This window comes from Natrix helvetica, assembly GCF_964273705.1.
Source record: "Natrix helvetica genome assembly, chromosome: 5".
In the NCBI taxonomy this organism is placed as follows: Eukaryota; Metazoa; Chordata; class Lepidosauria; order Squamata; family Natricidae; genus Natrix; species Natrix helvetica.
This window is the reverse complement of record NC_138551.1, coordinates 5,269,991-5,284,138: the sequence shown is the minus strand read 5'-3', so window position 1 is coordinate 5,284,138 and position 14,148 is coordinate 5,269,991. Positions and strand designations below refer to the sequence as shown.

General features: G+C 40.6%; 1 protein-coding gene across 3 annotated transcripts in view; it reads right to left on the bottom strand.

Moving 5' to 3' along the window:
• Positions 1-14,148, bottom strand: part of LOC309393646 (cytochrome P450 2J6-like) — a 64,723-nt gene that overhangs the window by 17,120 nt on the left and 33,455 nt on the right. Inside the window, exons 1-2 of one of the 3 annotated variants that reach the window (XR_014175625.1) lie at positions 6,024-6,455; positions 1,232-2,804 (exon numbers count right to left, since the gene is read on the bottom strand). The exons of 1 other annotated variant lie outside the window; for it this stretch is intronic. The gene's annotated coding sequence lies outside the window, so the exon portion shown is untranslated. Of the gene's footprint in view, positions 1-1,231; positions 2,805-6,023; positions 6,456-14,148 lie in introns of those variants that run through there. One more of the 3 variants, XR_014175626.1, reaches the window with a different exon arrangement.

Genomic DNA, 14,148 nt, shown 5'->3' with positions numbered 1-14,148 from the left:
TACCTTATCAAAAGCCTTACTGAAGTCCAAGTAAACTATATCAACGGCATTCCTCTGGTCCACTAATTTTGTCACATTATCAAAGAATGCAATAAGATTAGTCTGGCATGATCTGTTTTTGACAAATCCATGTTGGCTTTTGGCTATTACTTTGTTTGCTTCTAGGTGTTCGCAAATTCGTTGCTTAATTATTTTTTCCAGAATCTTTCCTGGTATTGAGGTCAGGCTGATAGGTCTGTAGTTTCCTGGATCTAATTTTTTCCCTTTTTTGAAGATGGGAACCACATCAGCTCTTTTCCAGTCCTCTGGTAGTTCCCCGGTGTTCCAGGATCTCTGAAAGATATAATTCAGTGGTTCTGAGATCTCGTCTGCTAGTTCCTTCAGAACCCTGGGGTGTAATCCATCTGGTCCTGGTGATTTGAACTCGTCTAGGGTAGACAGGTGCTCGCTTAACATTTTCTTCCCTATTTCAATTTGTGTTCCTAATCTGATTTTTGTGGTGCTGCTTTTGATAGGTTGGACTGTTTTATCCCTTTGTGTAAAGACAGATGCAAAACATGAGTTAAATAGTTCTGCTTTCTCCCTGTTGCTTGTCACCTTCTTGCCACTTTCTCCTAGCAATGGACCAATTGTTTCCTTAACTTTTTTCTTGTTTTTAACATGTTGGAAGAAGCTTTTTTTGTTAATTTTTACTTTTGTGGCAAGCCTTTCTTCATTGTGAGCCTTAGCTTTCCTCACTTCATCTTTACAGGCTCGGGCTATTTGCTGATATTCTGCCTTAGTTATGTCCCCCTCCTTCAACTTGTTATACTTACCTTTTTTGTCTTTCAGTTTGTCAGATAGTTCTTTATGCAGCCATGCTGGTTTCTTTTGGGAGCTGTTATTTTTCTTCTTCATTGGTATTGTGCTAGACTGAGCTTTTGTAATCTCATTTTTCAAAATTTCCCAAGCTTCTTGAGTTGTTTTCCCCTTGAGGATTCTCATCCATGGAATTTTTCCCAAGCTCTCTCTAAGTTTATTGAAATTAGCTTTCTTAAAGACCAAGACTCTAGTTTGACTTTGTTCTACTACTTGTGTTTGGATAATGTTGAATTCCAATATTGCATGGTCACTTGCCCCGAGGGTTCCTATGGCTTCAACACCTTCTATCATTTCCTCTCTGTTAGTGAGAATTAAGTCCAATATGGCTGATCCCCTTGTTCCCTTCTCTACTTTTTGGAAAACAAACTAAAGCAATAGCAAACCTATATCTTAAAAGTACAAAAAGTAAAGCAATAGTGAAAACTGGACATTTTGTCCATAGTGCACAAGAATATTCTCTGTAATGTCATGGAGTTGATTGGGAGTACCCTGATTTCTCTAGAAATCTCAAGAGTTTTTCCAGGGTCCCTGCAATTAAAGTCATAATACAATTTTTAAAAAGGTGAAATATGAGGCAAATATCCTGTCTGTAGGCTCCTAGGGAACAAGAGATATGGAATACTAATCCTTTGTAACATCTGGGGACCTCCTGGATTTGCACGGTCCAGATCCTTTGTACCATCTTGTGGTGCAGAAATAAATGGTCTCTGAGGATGATCTGAAATAGTGCTTCCTCGGAGATCCTGACTGATGGGGGATCGCTCTGTGCTATGATCAGTTATTACTGTCATTTCATCTAATGCAGGAAAAAAACACTAAATCACATCAAGAGTGATTTTAGAAGAGAGAAATTTACATGCCTCCCAATAGATAAAATAGTGGTTAAATAGAGAAAAGAGGGGCGGGGAACCTAGATATATTATGATGATGAGAATAAATCAAACTTGACTCCAAATTGGGGAGGGGGACTAATTCACATAAAAGACTCTATAATATATATTTATAGTGACACAACATTAATTCAACCCTTAAACCGGTTATTAAATCTACACCGCATATATTATCTTCCCTTTTAGAACACAACTTTCCAAAACTAGATAACAAAGTGATACCTTAAATCAGAGGTGGTATTCAGCAGGTTCTGACCAGTTCTGGAGAACCGGTAGCCGAAATTTTGAGTAGTTCAGAGAACCGGTAAATACCACCTTTGGCTGGCCATGCCCCCATCTATTCTCTGCCTCCAGAGTCCCAGCTGATCAGGAGGAAATGGGGATTTTGCAGTATCCTTCCCCTGCCATGCCCACCAAGCAACTCCCACAGAATCTGTAGTAAAAAATATTGAATCCCACCACTGCCTTAAATTCATTTTTTGAAATAAGGACTAAGGTCCCTCCCCCCCTTTTATGTACAATTATTCTTCAGAAAGCTCACACTCTTCATGAGACAACAAATGTCATGTTTTAGGAATACAGTTCAACATCACATTAAGGTCTCACAACTTTTTTTTTCAAATTGTATTAACATACTTTATGTAATCATATGAAGCCAAAACAAGGTTATAACTGGACGTCTGTAGAGATTCTCAGTCATACAGATCATGCTTGTCCCAAAGGTGCTTTTTTTCCCCAGGAAGCAACTGGACTTTCTTGTTTCTCTTTTAAGATGTTTCACTTCTTCTTCAGCTCTGACTGGACAACTATCCTTAGCCACTGAAACTAAGGCCTGACTCTTGGCCCCTCTTAGTTCATTCTACATCAAAGGGTTGTTTCTGTGGAAAATACAGAAGGGAGTGCTACCAAGAGGAGGTTCTTTCCCATAATGATTAGAATTTAATCCAACAGGATGAGCTCTACAGTAAAAAAGTGGTTTGAGATTTCACATCTTGATTGGCAATTTCTCCTGTCTTTTTACCATCCTCTTCCTCCCTCTCTCTCTCTATGTGCCTGTTTAAAGTAGAATAAAATATGGATTAAAATATAAGAATGAAGACGTGGCATAAAAGGGACAGTTAGAAGCTTGCTTAATGGGATAGGGAAATGTCATCAGCCTTCAACCACAACATGTTCCAGCAAACGTCCCTATGTCAAAAGTCCAAAACCACAAGTTTCAATTAAAGTTTGTTAATGGCACGTAGTCCATACCTGTAACAAAAGGAGAAGTAAGACCCCCATTTCCTTATAAGGCTTTTTACTCAAGGTAACCAATAAGAAATGAGTTAAGTGTTTCCGTGTTACGCTGTCTTTGACAATGTATAAGAATGCGTGCTTTGATAAAGAAGATTGTTCAGAATTTCCAATGCTAGCTACGTGCTAACTTTCTGAACCTGGCTGCCAAATAAACTCCTCCTGTATCCTGAGAAGTCTAAGTCTGTCATTTTCTGCAACAATTCTGGCAACCAGGACTGAGAGCGATATTTCGCTGAGGACGGAATGGACCGACTGGTTCCCCCTTCGAGGCCATCTCGCCCGTCTTCAGACGCCATGGAGATCTTTCTTTGGAAGGGGGCCGATGACCTCTCTTGGGCATCCTGAGGACACCACTGATCCAAGAATCTGATCAGGACAAGTTAATAAAAATTACACCGGCTGAGAAAGAAGATGCCTGCAGGCAAGTATCAAAAGAATTGTAGACCCACTCGGTTAGGAGTTGAAGAGGGGGCCTGATCACCCCCCTGAGCCGGGATAGCATCCCTTCCAAATGGAACCGGCATATCCTAATGAGGCTCTAAGTTTGTGTGGGAGGTTAATCTGCTGCAGTTGGTGACCGTGAACTACGGGGCCGCAGGTCAGCAGAAATTGTGTTAGAAGTAGAACATGGGAAGGTGGGGAGCATTCCTCGAACGCCTCTCCAATGCATGTTGAAAAAAACTCTGAGAAAGTTTTAGTAAAGTCTCTGGCAGAGAAATTATCCTCACCCCCATTATACAAGCCTCAAGGAGGAAAGAAAAAGAAAAAGAGAGTCTCAACGAAACATTTAGTTCCTGTCTGTTTTAACTTTCATTGTTGTCCTTGATGATGTCTTTAAGTGTTTTTTTTGTTTTTTTTGTTTTTGTTAAAAAAGAAAGAACAAACGGTCCCATTAGGTGTGGCCAGGAGAAAGAAAACCAAAAATGTTATTTAAGGGACAGATCAAGTGGACCACAAGCCTGGTCCAAGGGAGCAGTTGAGATAAAAACTCAAATTGCCCCTAAGGGAATTTTATTGCCAGAAGCTGAGGGGGAGCTACGTAAGGTGTGGATATATGCTCCATTCTCAATGGCTGATTTATATAATTGGAAAAATCAAATTCCTGCTTATAGAGAAAATCCAGATGAGATGCATGTCCTTGTTGCATCCGTTTTTCTGAACTCACCAGTCTACTTGGGCTGACATACAAGTCTGATGGAAATTTTATTAACCCGAGAGAAAAGAAGGTTGGTGGAGGGAACCATGAATAAGTCTTTTCAGAAGCATCATGCAAAAGATCCAGACTGGACATAGTTACTGAAAGAACCAGATTGGAAACCTAGTCCATTCAGCTGCAAAACTATTGGACCTTAGTTTTGTTAGGATTCAAACAAAAGTTAAGAATTTAGGGAAGGTCTATTAAATTTAACAGAAACAGGATGAAAATCCAGGGGAATTCATAGAATGCATTTATCAAACCTTTAGGCAATATACCACATTAGATCCTGAGGTTGAAGAAAATAAGAGAATGGTCAATATGATCTTCATTGGTCACTCTGCAGATGACATTAGGGGAAAAAGGGGGGCCAGGAAAGGCATCTCTGAACTTGTGGATTGAGCATACAAAGAGTAGATTAATCATGGCTCAAAACCTCAGAGAAGAAGGAACTTCAAAAGGCAAGAGGAAACACATTTTTTCTCACCAAGCCTCTTAGACAGAGTGGGAGGCCAGGGGACCTGCCGGAAGAATTGTCGAGGAGGTTGTTTGCGGGGATCAGTAGTTAGAGGCACGCATGCTGTTGTTAATCAGGTTGCTGCAGCCTGTCTCTGTTGTGACAAAACAAACCAAAGACAGGATGGAAACTTCCTTTGGAAATCCTTCTACAGGGCTCCCAGGTGCTGTGTGGCAAATAGATGTCCCCTTAATTTCCCCAGAAAGTGGGATTTAGAGATCTCTTGGTTTTGTGTGTACTAAAAGACATTGTGCCAAGGTTTGGGGTGGCTTTGAATAGGGCCTCAGATTCTGGCCACCATCAGATGAATCAAGAGCCCCACCCAGATGCAGATGATGTGTTAATGAAAGTCTCCATACATCTGGATCTTTAAAAATATGCCAGCGCCGTGCTGGGAGATCAAGGTAGAAGAGTTTGGATCTTTAAAAATTAGCCAGCATCCCGCTGGCAGATCCAAATTAGAAACAGAACACCAGGGCAGAGACAGGTATTAACATTCTAGTGCTTAAGGAGATAGAACAACGGGCATAACTTCAAGCAAAAGTAAGAAATTTAGCAGGTTAAAAATAAATAAATAAATAAATAAATAAATAAATAAATAAATAAATAAATAAATAAATAAATAAATAAATAAATAAATAAAATTGAAGACTTCAAGAGACAGACCCTCCCCCAGACCTGAAAGTGTTGTTTCAGGGTATTTGTGCATGTAGGTCTGTGTGGATTGAATAAAATGAAAATTGCATGAAAGGTCTTTGTGAAAAGTAGAAGAAAGAAAGAAAGATGACAGGATGCAACGTAAAGCTGAATTGCTGACAGTTGCATTGTTAAATAATTCCAAAGTCCAAAGCAGAGGTCGATGTAATTGGTGTAAGGGAAAAAAAAGGCCACTGGCTACAAGAATGTCCCAAGACAGGCTTGAATGCCCAGTTCCTTTTTGGGGTCATGATATCCTATGCAAAATGGGAGCTACACTGTCCTTTGAGGAAGATAAAATGGCCCTAACGATGAGGCACCCCCCCCCCCCAGATGAGATATGGCGAGTAATGGTGGTTCAAGAATCCACCAGGCCATGCATATCATCATGCACCTATTATTATACAAGTAAAGCCTCTAGCCACGCCTGTTCGCCTATGCCTTCTTCACCATCTCAAATACATAGAGAGAGCCAAAAACTGTTTGCTTTTGAGTAGGAAAGACCTAGTAACAGGTCAAAAGAGGCAGTTTGCTTGGACTAGGTTTCCCCAAAGATTTAAAAATTCACCTACCTTTTAGGCGAAGCCTTGGCCTCAGACCTAGAAAATTTCCAGCCTTGTAAAGATGGAGATGTGCTACTCCAATATGTAGATAATATCTCAGTAACCGAACAGACGAAGGAGATTTGTTGAAGAAAAAAATTACCAATCAATCAATTGCTTCATCTGTTAATGGACAATGGACATCATGCCCCAAGGAAAAAAGCTCCACTGGAAAAGCCCCAAGTTAAATACTTAAGGTACACCATAAGTCAGGGACAAAGAGTAATAGGACACGAGCGAAAAGAAGCTGTAGGCCAAATTGCGGAACCCATGACCAGGAAAGAGTTGCGAGAATTCTGAGGTGAAGCAGAATATTGCAGAATGAGGATTTCAAATTTCGCGCTTCTAGCCAAACCTCCTTACGGATCTACAAAGGGGGGTGAAAAATAACTCTTTGTTTGGGGTTTAAAGGAGAAAAGTGTACAAAGCCCCTAAAGTCAGAATTATCTCAGGCTCTGATAAGAAAAAGGAAGTTGGCAACAACCCGTGGCTTATCTATCTAAACAACTGGCCACATTGCAAAAGGTTGGCCACATTGCCTAAAAATTCTAGCCGCCACGGCTCTCCTAATGGAGGAAGCTAATAAATTGACTTTCGGACAGCCTACCAGCACACCAGCCACGCAATTCAAAGAACTTTAGAAATGAAGGGACATTTATGGTTAACAAACCTAGAATTTACAAATATCAGGCACTCCTGGCTCAAAAGGCACTAATGCCAAGTAGCAGAATATGGGCTTTAATCTGTGCATTAGAGAGGACAAAGAATGAAAGGGTGAACATCTGAACTGACTCTGTATGCCTTCCTTACTTTACATATCAATACTGCTGATTATAGGGAAAGAGGTCTTTTAACGGCCTCAGGAAAGAAATTAAGCAAATGTGTGAATTGCACTGTTAAGGAAAAGATAAGGTGTGTTTTGAAACCCACCTTAAATGGGTAGATGCCTTACCCTTACCTCTCTGTTCTGTGAGATGTACTCCATGTAAAGAACTTAAATTATCTCCTTTTGAAATGATGTTTGGACAGCCACCAGTTATAAGCCATAATTTGAAAAATCATATAAGGGACCTAGGACAGCTGGGGTCCTCATGGGTGAATCAAATGGTGGGAGAATTGAATAAGTAAATACAAGAAATCCAACAGTATTGTGTCTCCCTTACCCTCACCATTTTTAACAACTTCCAGTCATAATATTCAGATGGGGGACAGAGTGTGGTAAAACACCGGAAAGGGAAGAATTTGAAACCTAGATGGAAGGACCCATATACTGTGGTCATGTGTTCTCCACTCACAGTAAAAGTGTTGGAATCCAAGTTTTGGATTCACTGGACTCGAGTTGAGCCAGCTGCTGATGAATATTGGGAGGCAGACCAGGATGAAGCCCGTCCTCTAGTGATATGCTTAAAGAAGTGCCCCCTAAAAACTGCCCTATCGGCAATGGGCAGAATTACGGGGCAGAAGAGGCCCTGCTGAAGTCACCCCCTGGAAGCTGACTTCTCGACGTATGGCTGAAGATTTGGAGGAGGAAGACAACGTTTCCTTTATTAGATATAAGATGTATTAGAAAGTGTGAGCACCTGTCAGGAAATGGCAAGCCAAGTATTCATAGTCATAACTGTACTATCTATTGCTTTAGCGAATGTACTTATTTGTTGTATTGCATATTCATTCCTCAGGAATTGTCCCCTCCAGAGGAAGACAGGTGCTGAGGCTAAGATCATTAATTGTAATCAAGAGGAAAACGAATCATCTGATGACACTTACGTTTGAGGAACCGTAGAATGGGTTCTTTGCAGTGCAATAGGAGTTTTCGGATTGTGGGTGAGATGTTTAGCAAATAAGATTTGGTTTTGTGGATTGCCCAAAACTGACATTGCCATTCCTTAAACTGTACCCCTCCCTGATGCGGTGATTCAATAGGATAAAAGAATTGTGTTAGGAGAAGTTTTGTGTGAGGGACAATTATGAGCCTTTTGTGGCTCTGGCTGTTATTGGCAACGAGCTTGTTAAGTGTTAACGTCTTGAATGTTGCGAAAATACCTGAGCAACCCCTCCTTGCTCTTGAAGAAAGTTCCGAGGATGTTAAAAAAATCCCAGAGAACAGGGTGGAATCAACGGTGCATCATTTATGCTTGGGGATGGAACCGTAAGCCAATCCCAACACCTAAAGTCAATTATCTGACAAACCCTATAAGAAAAAGGGAAAGCATAGGGAAAACAGACCCCTGCAACAATTGAGAAAAGGGGACTATATGTTAAGAGTGCTGGAGTTAGGTCAAAGCTTATTCAATCAGTCTGACCCTGCTCTGGCTCAAAAATACTGGTTGTGTCTGTTTGCTGGACCTTCACCTCCTTATCATGCTGTTTCAGTTGAGCCAGATCTTTGAAAAAAACAAAACAAAAACACAACAACAACAACAAAGCTACGATAGTCTTTGACAAAGGAGGTAGATGGGGAACCCAAACAGCAGAAGCCCAGCTACATGGTGATCTGTATGACGCACTTAAAAGACTGGGGATGAGCCGTCTCCCAATCATTGGCCCCATAGCAGTTGGGTAGAAATTATAGGGTCACCCTCCTTGTGCATCAAACGATATCAGGAACCTGGCATTCCTGTGGGGTCACTATCAGAGGAACAATGCCCATCTGAAATGTACCTTGCCCCCAGGAAAACCCTTGTAGACGTGAAATTAACTCGCAGCATGTCTCCCTCTGCTCACAAGCTCTTCCAACAGAAAGTCACTTTCTCGCTCCCACCTCCATTCGTTTTGAATCGATGGGAGGGGAATCTGACTACTGGAAGGTGCCCAAGGCCATTCCAACCACCCCAACGTCCCGTTTGGCTTTCAATACAATCCACTATGGGAGTCTGTGCTTACTTTCCCCCTGGAAACACCAGTTCTCAATATCTCTTTGAAGGACCAGTCCTCAGGAATAAGCTAATGGACCCTAATCAAGAAGTTCCATTACAGCCCCTGACTGGTATGTTCCTAGCAGGAATCTTACAAGTCTGGACTAATGAAAGGAACCTCCGAGCCCATGCCTTCTCCATGAACATCGGCGTATGTGTAGGAGAAAATGGAGTTTTCTTTCTATGTGAAAGACATGCCTATCTGTGCTTGCCCACTAATTGGACTGGCACATGCACCCTAGTACGCCTCCTCCCCAAAATGGGAGTGGTAAGTGGGGAACAGGCCCTCCCTATACCCCTCATGGGACATGTCCAGAAAAGAGTACCGCTCCTACTTCCATTATTAGCAATCTGGGGAATAGGGACAGCAGTTGGAACAGGTGTAGGTGGAATGACCCATTACATTACACAGTTCAGGCAACTGTCGGAAGAATTCCAAGAAAGCCTAAACCAAATTGATGGCACCTTGGTTGAAGTCCAGGACCAGATAAATTCCTTGGAAGGTATGCCATAGATCTTTTAACTGCTGAAAAGGATGGGCTATGTGTATTCCTGGGAGAAGATTGTTGTTTCTATATGAATAGATCAGGAGCAGTTCAAGGGTGGTCCAAGAACTATGAGATCGAGCTTCTTCTATTGGTCAAAAAGTACAAGGAACAGATGCGTGTTTCTCTTGGCTACCGGGAACAGGTTGGATCAAGCAAATGCTATGTGGAATCGCAAATTTAGCCTTCCTCCCTTCCATAATACCCTTGCTTAAACAACTCGTTATGAGGTCTGTAAAAGAAATATGGGCTGAAAAGGAGTTAATGGAAAGCCTAATCCCACATACCCTCAAGGAAGATGATATTCAAATTGCACTCTTAGAAGTAGAGAAAGTGATTTTGGAAGATAAGCCCTAAGATGTGTATTGCTTTTTTGCTATTCTGTATCCTGCATGCTTATATTGTTAATCTAAGAGGCTAGACTCAATTGTGGGCCCTTAATAGACTCTAGAAGGGGGGGATAAAGTAGAATAAAATATGGATTAAAATATAAGAATGAAGACGTGGCATAAAAGAGACAGTTAGAAGCTTGCTTAAAGAGACAGGGAAATGTCATCAACCTTCAACCACAACATGTTCCAGCAAACGTCCCTATGTCAAAAGTCCAAAACTACAAGATTCAATTAAAGTTCGTTAAAGATACGTAGTCCATACCTGTAACAAAAGGAGAAGTAAGACCCCCATCTCCTTATAAGGCTTTTTCCTCAAGGTAACCAACAAGAAATGAGTTAAGTGTTTCCGTGTTACACTGTCTTTGAGAATGTATAAGAATGCGTGCTTTGATAAAGAAGGTCGTTAAGAATTTCCAATGCTAACTACGTGCTAACTTTCTGAATCTGGCTGCCAAATAAACTCTTCCTGTATCCTGAGAAGTCTAAGTCTGTCATTTTCTGCAACATGTTGAGGGCTGATTGTCCTGTTCTTTAGTAGTTGATTTATCATCCTATTGTAAAACAGGTTATGAAGTTTATGCTTATTCGGGATGAGATTGGGGACTTTTCGGCACTGCAGGCCTGAGCTGCTGGACTTTTGGTCATAAGTCTGCTGGAAACAAAGGTAGTTTAAGAAATCTTTTTGCAAATTTCAGCTCCTTTTGCTGCTTTAGCTATGATGATGGCCAGGTGTTCTGTCTGCATTATATTCCCCCCTTTAAACGTGTGTTAACATATGTTTTTATTTATTTATATTTATTTATTTTGTCAAGCATATATTAGACAACATATATATGTATAAACTTGATTTTGGATACATGAAACAGATGATTTTGGATACATGAAACAGATAAGGATAAAAGAAACATTAGGACAGGGATGGTAGGCACGTTGGTGCTTATGCACGCTCCTTACAATTGCAAAAATGGCTTCTCATTTCTAGCCAAGTAACTTTCTCAATAGCACAAATAGTTTGCCAAAAGTGGCACTCACCCACAAAAATTTAGAATCTGACGACTGATTGCTTTTTCACACTGTCTTCTAAAACAACATGTTTGTTATTGTGTAACCTTGCAATATTGCAGACTTTGTTCAGCACTATTTTCCATGGACTTCATTTTGACAGACAGCCACTGCTTGTCCTACAAAATTTCCATCCCTTATAGGAAGAATAGCTGCAGTCAAAATGAATGTATTGCTGAAACTTCTGTTTCTATTCCAAGTGGTACCAATAAATCTAGGGAAAAACTTTTTTATGGACTTAAATAAATTAACAACACAATTCATTTGGCTAGGGAAAAAAAACCACTTATTAAATTAAAACTATTACAGGACAGTAGAGAGAAAGGAGGCTTTGGATTCCCAGATCGGGAGCTTTACCACCGGGCAGTCGCTCTTACTCGGATAAAAGACTGGTTAAATCTAAAGAATAAAAGAATCTTAACAATAGAAGGACACAATTTGCAAATAGGCTGGCACACTTTCATATGGGATGCAGCCATATTCCTTTTGGATCTTTGGCCTGCCACACTTTCTATTATTCTACTATGTCGTTTCTATTGTGGGAAAATGGGAGGGGGGAGTGGTACAGAGATAAATGCTATGTAGCCGAAATAAAATTCTTTCTAGAAAGCCAAGGTCATCTTTGTCTCTGCACATGACCGGAACTGGATGGGTGGGAGTGGGAGATTGGACCAAGGGATGGACTTGTGTGTGTGTGGGGGGGGGGGGGGGGCAAGACCTTGAACTTTCAACTGGGTGGGGAAAACCGGGAAGCTTTCAGATTCTGAGTTTTCCCAGATGCGCCAACATGGCTCTCCTAATAAATTGGAACTTTGAGGAATACTTTGCCTCGGACTCCGATTTAATTTTGGATGCTATTTGGAACCCTGACAAAATACACATTTACTTCCAAAGACACCAAATTAGAAATGCTTTATTACAAACATGGCAAAAAAATTAAAAGAAACCACTACAACAAAATACCAACTTAGCTATCGACTATGAAAGTATTAATTTATCCAAATGTACTAGATATAAATAAAATAATAAGATATGAAGATCTAATGGACAATCAGGGGAGATTAAAAACAAAACAAGAACTTAAAAATCAGGGAATAGAAATCAACTGGTGGTCATATATGCAGATTCAGTCCAGATACAAGAAAGACTTAGAATTAAATGGATTTTATAAAGAACCACAAGAAGTAGACAAAATTTTACAAGGGACAGAAGAAAATTGATTAGAAAAATATACAATTATTTATTGCAAAGAAGTAGTAGTGAAGGAAACAATGATAACCTGGGCAACAAATTTCTATGTTCTGTAACATAGAATTAGAGAAATGGGAAAAGCTCTGGGAGTTGAACTACAAATTAACAATGGCAACAACATACAAAGAAAACTTATACAAAATGTTCTACAGGTGGCCTCTATGGAACATATTATCATATGTGGTGGACATGTACAGCAGCAAGAAAATATTGGATAAGAATTAAAAAATGGCTTGAAGAGATAATTGAACAACCAATAGAATTAAAACCAGAACTATTTTTATTAGGGATAATTACAGGGAACTATGAAAAAAAAATCAATATCTAATATTACATGTCATTACTGCAGTGAGACTCATATATGCACAAAATTGGAAGATTAAAAATATACTCTCAGAGGAAAATGTGATTTGGTATGGAATATGTGTATAAATAGCTAGAGGAAAGATGTAAAGAATAAGAAGGCATTAAGGGAAGAAAGATTAAGAAATTAGAAAATAATTACAAAACTGCATAAATGAACAAGATAAAAAAATTAAGATGCATTGTATATGAAATAGTACACTAAGGGATTAATATGTATACATGTACACATAGATAGATATGTATTGTATATAAATTAGTACCATTAATAGAATAATAAGTATAAAGGAAGTATAAATACATATGTATGTATGACATAAGAGGTATTGTAGATAAAATAATATACAAATAGACTATTATGTATAAAAGAAATATATGTACACATGTATGGACACAAAGGGTATAATGGAGGTATACCGAGATGGAAATGTTGCAAAGATTATAATTGTGTTAAAAAACTGAAAAACTGTTCAATAAGAATATTTTTTTAAAAAAAGATTTCCATCCCTTTTATTTTTTTCCAATAACCTGCCCAAACAGGCAAAGTTTCCTTCCTGGGGTGTGGGGGGGAGAGAATTAAAACAGCTTGTCAAGGACTTTGGTTCCTGGATATCAAACAGCCTCCCTGCATCTTATAAAATGGATCGTTTGGCTAGTTAGCCCTACAGCCCTACTGAGCTAACAGACAAGGACAATGGAGTCCCTCTGTGCACCCATTTTGCTAATCATGGCCAGGAGAAAATCATCAACATATGGAAAGGCCGTGGAGATGTCAGGGCAGTTGAAAGGTAGAGAGGTAGAGTTGCAATGTAATAGCTGGGCTCTCCACAAAGGGACGTGGTAGCTCAGTGGCTAAGACGCTGAGCTTGTTGATCAGAAAAGTCGGCAGTTCGGTAGTTCGAATCCCTAGCGCCGCGTAATGGAGTGAGCTCCCGTTACTTCTCCCAGCTTCTTCTAGCAGTTCGAAAACATGTAAAAATGCAAGTAGAAAAATAGGAACCACCTTTGGTGGGAAGGTAAGAGTTCATCTTAAATGAGATATGTTAGAAATCTAAGTTCTTGACTTCCGGTTCTGGCTGCGGTTCGCGACGGGCAGGTTCTGCTCGCCCCGCGCACTCCTGGTGGGCTCCTCACTGATCCAGGGGGTACAGGACGCCCTGGAGGGGCTCCTGCCAAGGGGGCAGCGTAGCGGGGGACCCCCTGAGTCGGCAGCAGCCGGGGGGCTCCCCGCATCGCCCTAGGCACCGGGAGGCAAGAGGGGAGGCACCGCGGCGTCTTCGCGATGAGGCAGCTGGAAGAAAGCAAGATTTGAAGGACGCAGCTGCTGTGTGGTGAGGTGGAAACTTTCCCCCGTTCCCTTACTTGGCTGAAAGGAAAAAAAAACTGCCAGCTTTTTAAAAATGACTTTCAACTTGTTTTGGAGAAGTGTGACTGGAGGGAGGATTTCCCCCCCCCCTTGGACAAGCGGCTTTAAACGGTTTTGCTCTCTGCCCCCAGAGGGGGGGGGAGCCATGCAACGAAATCACGCTCATAGCAAAGGCAGATTTTGGACTGCAATTGTGT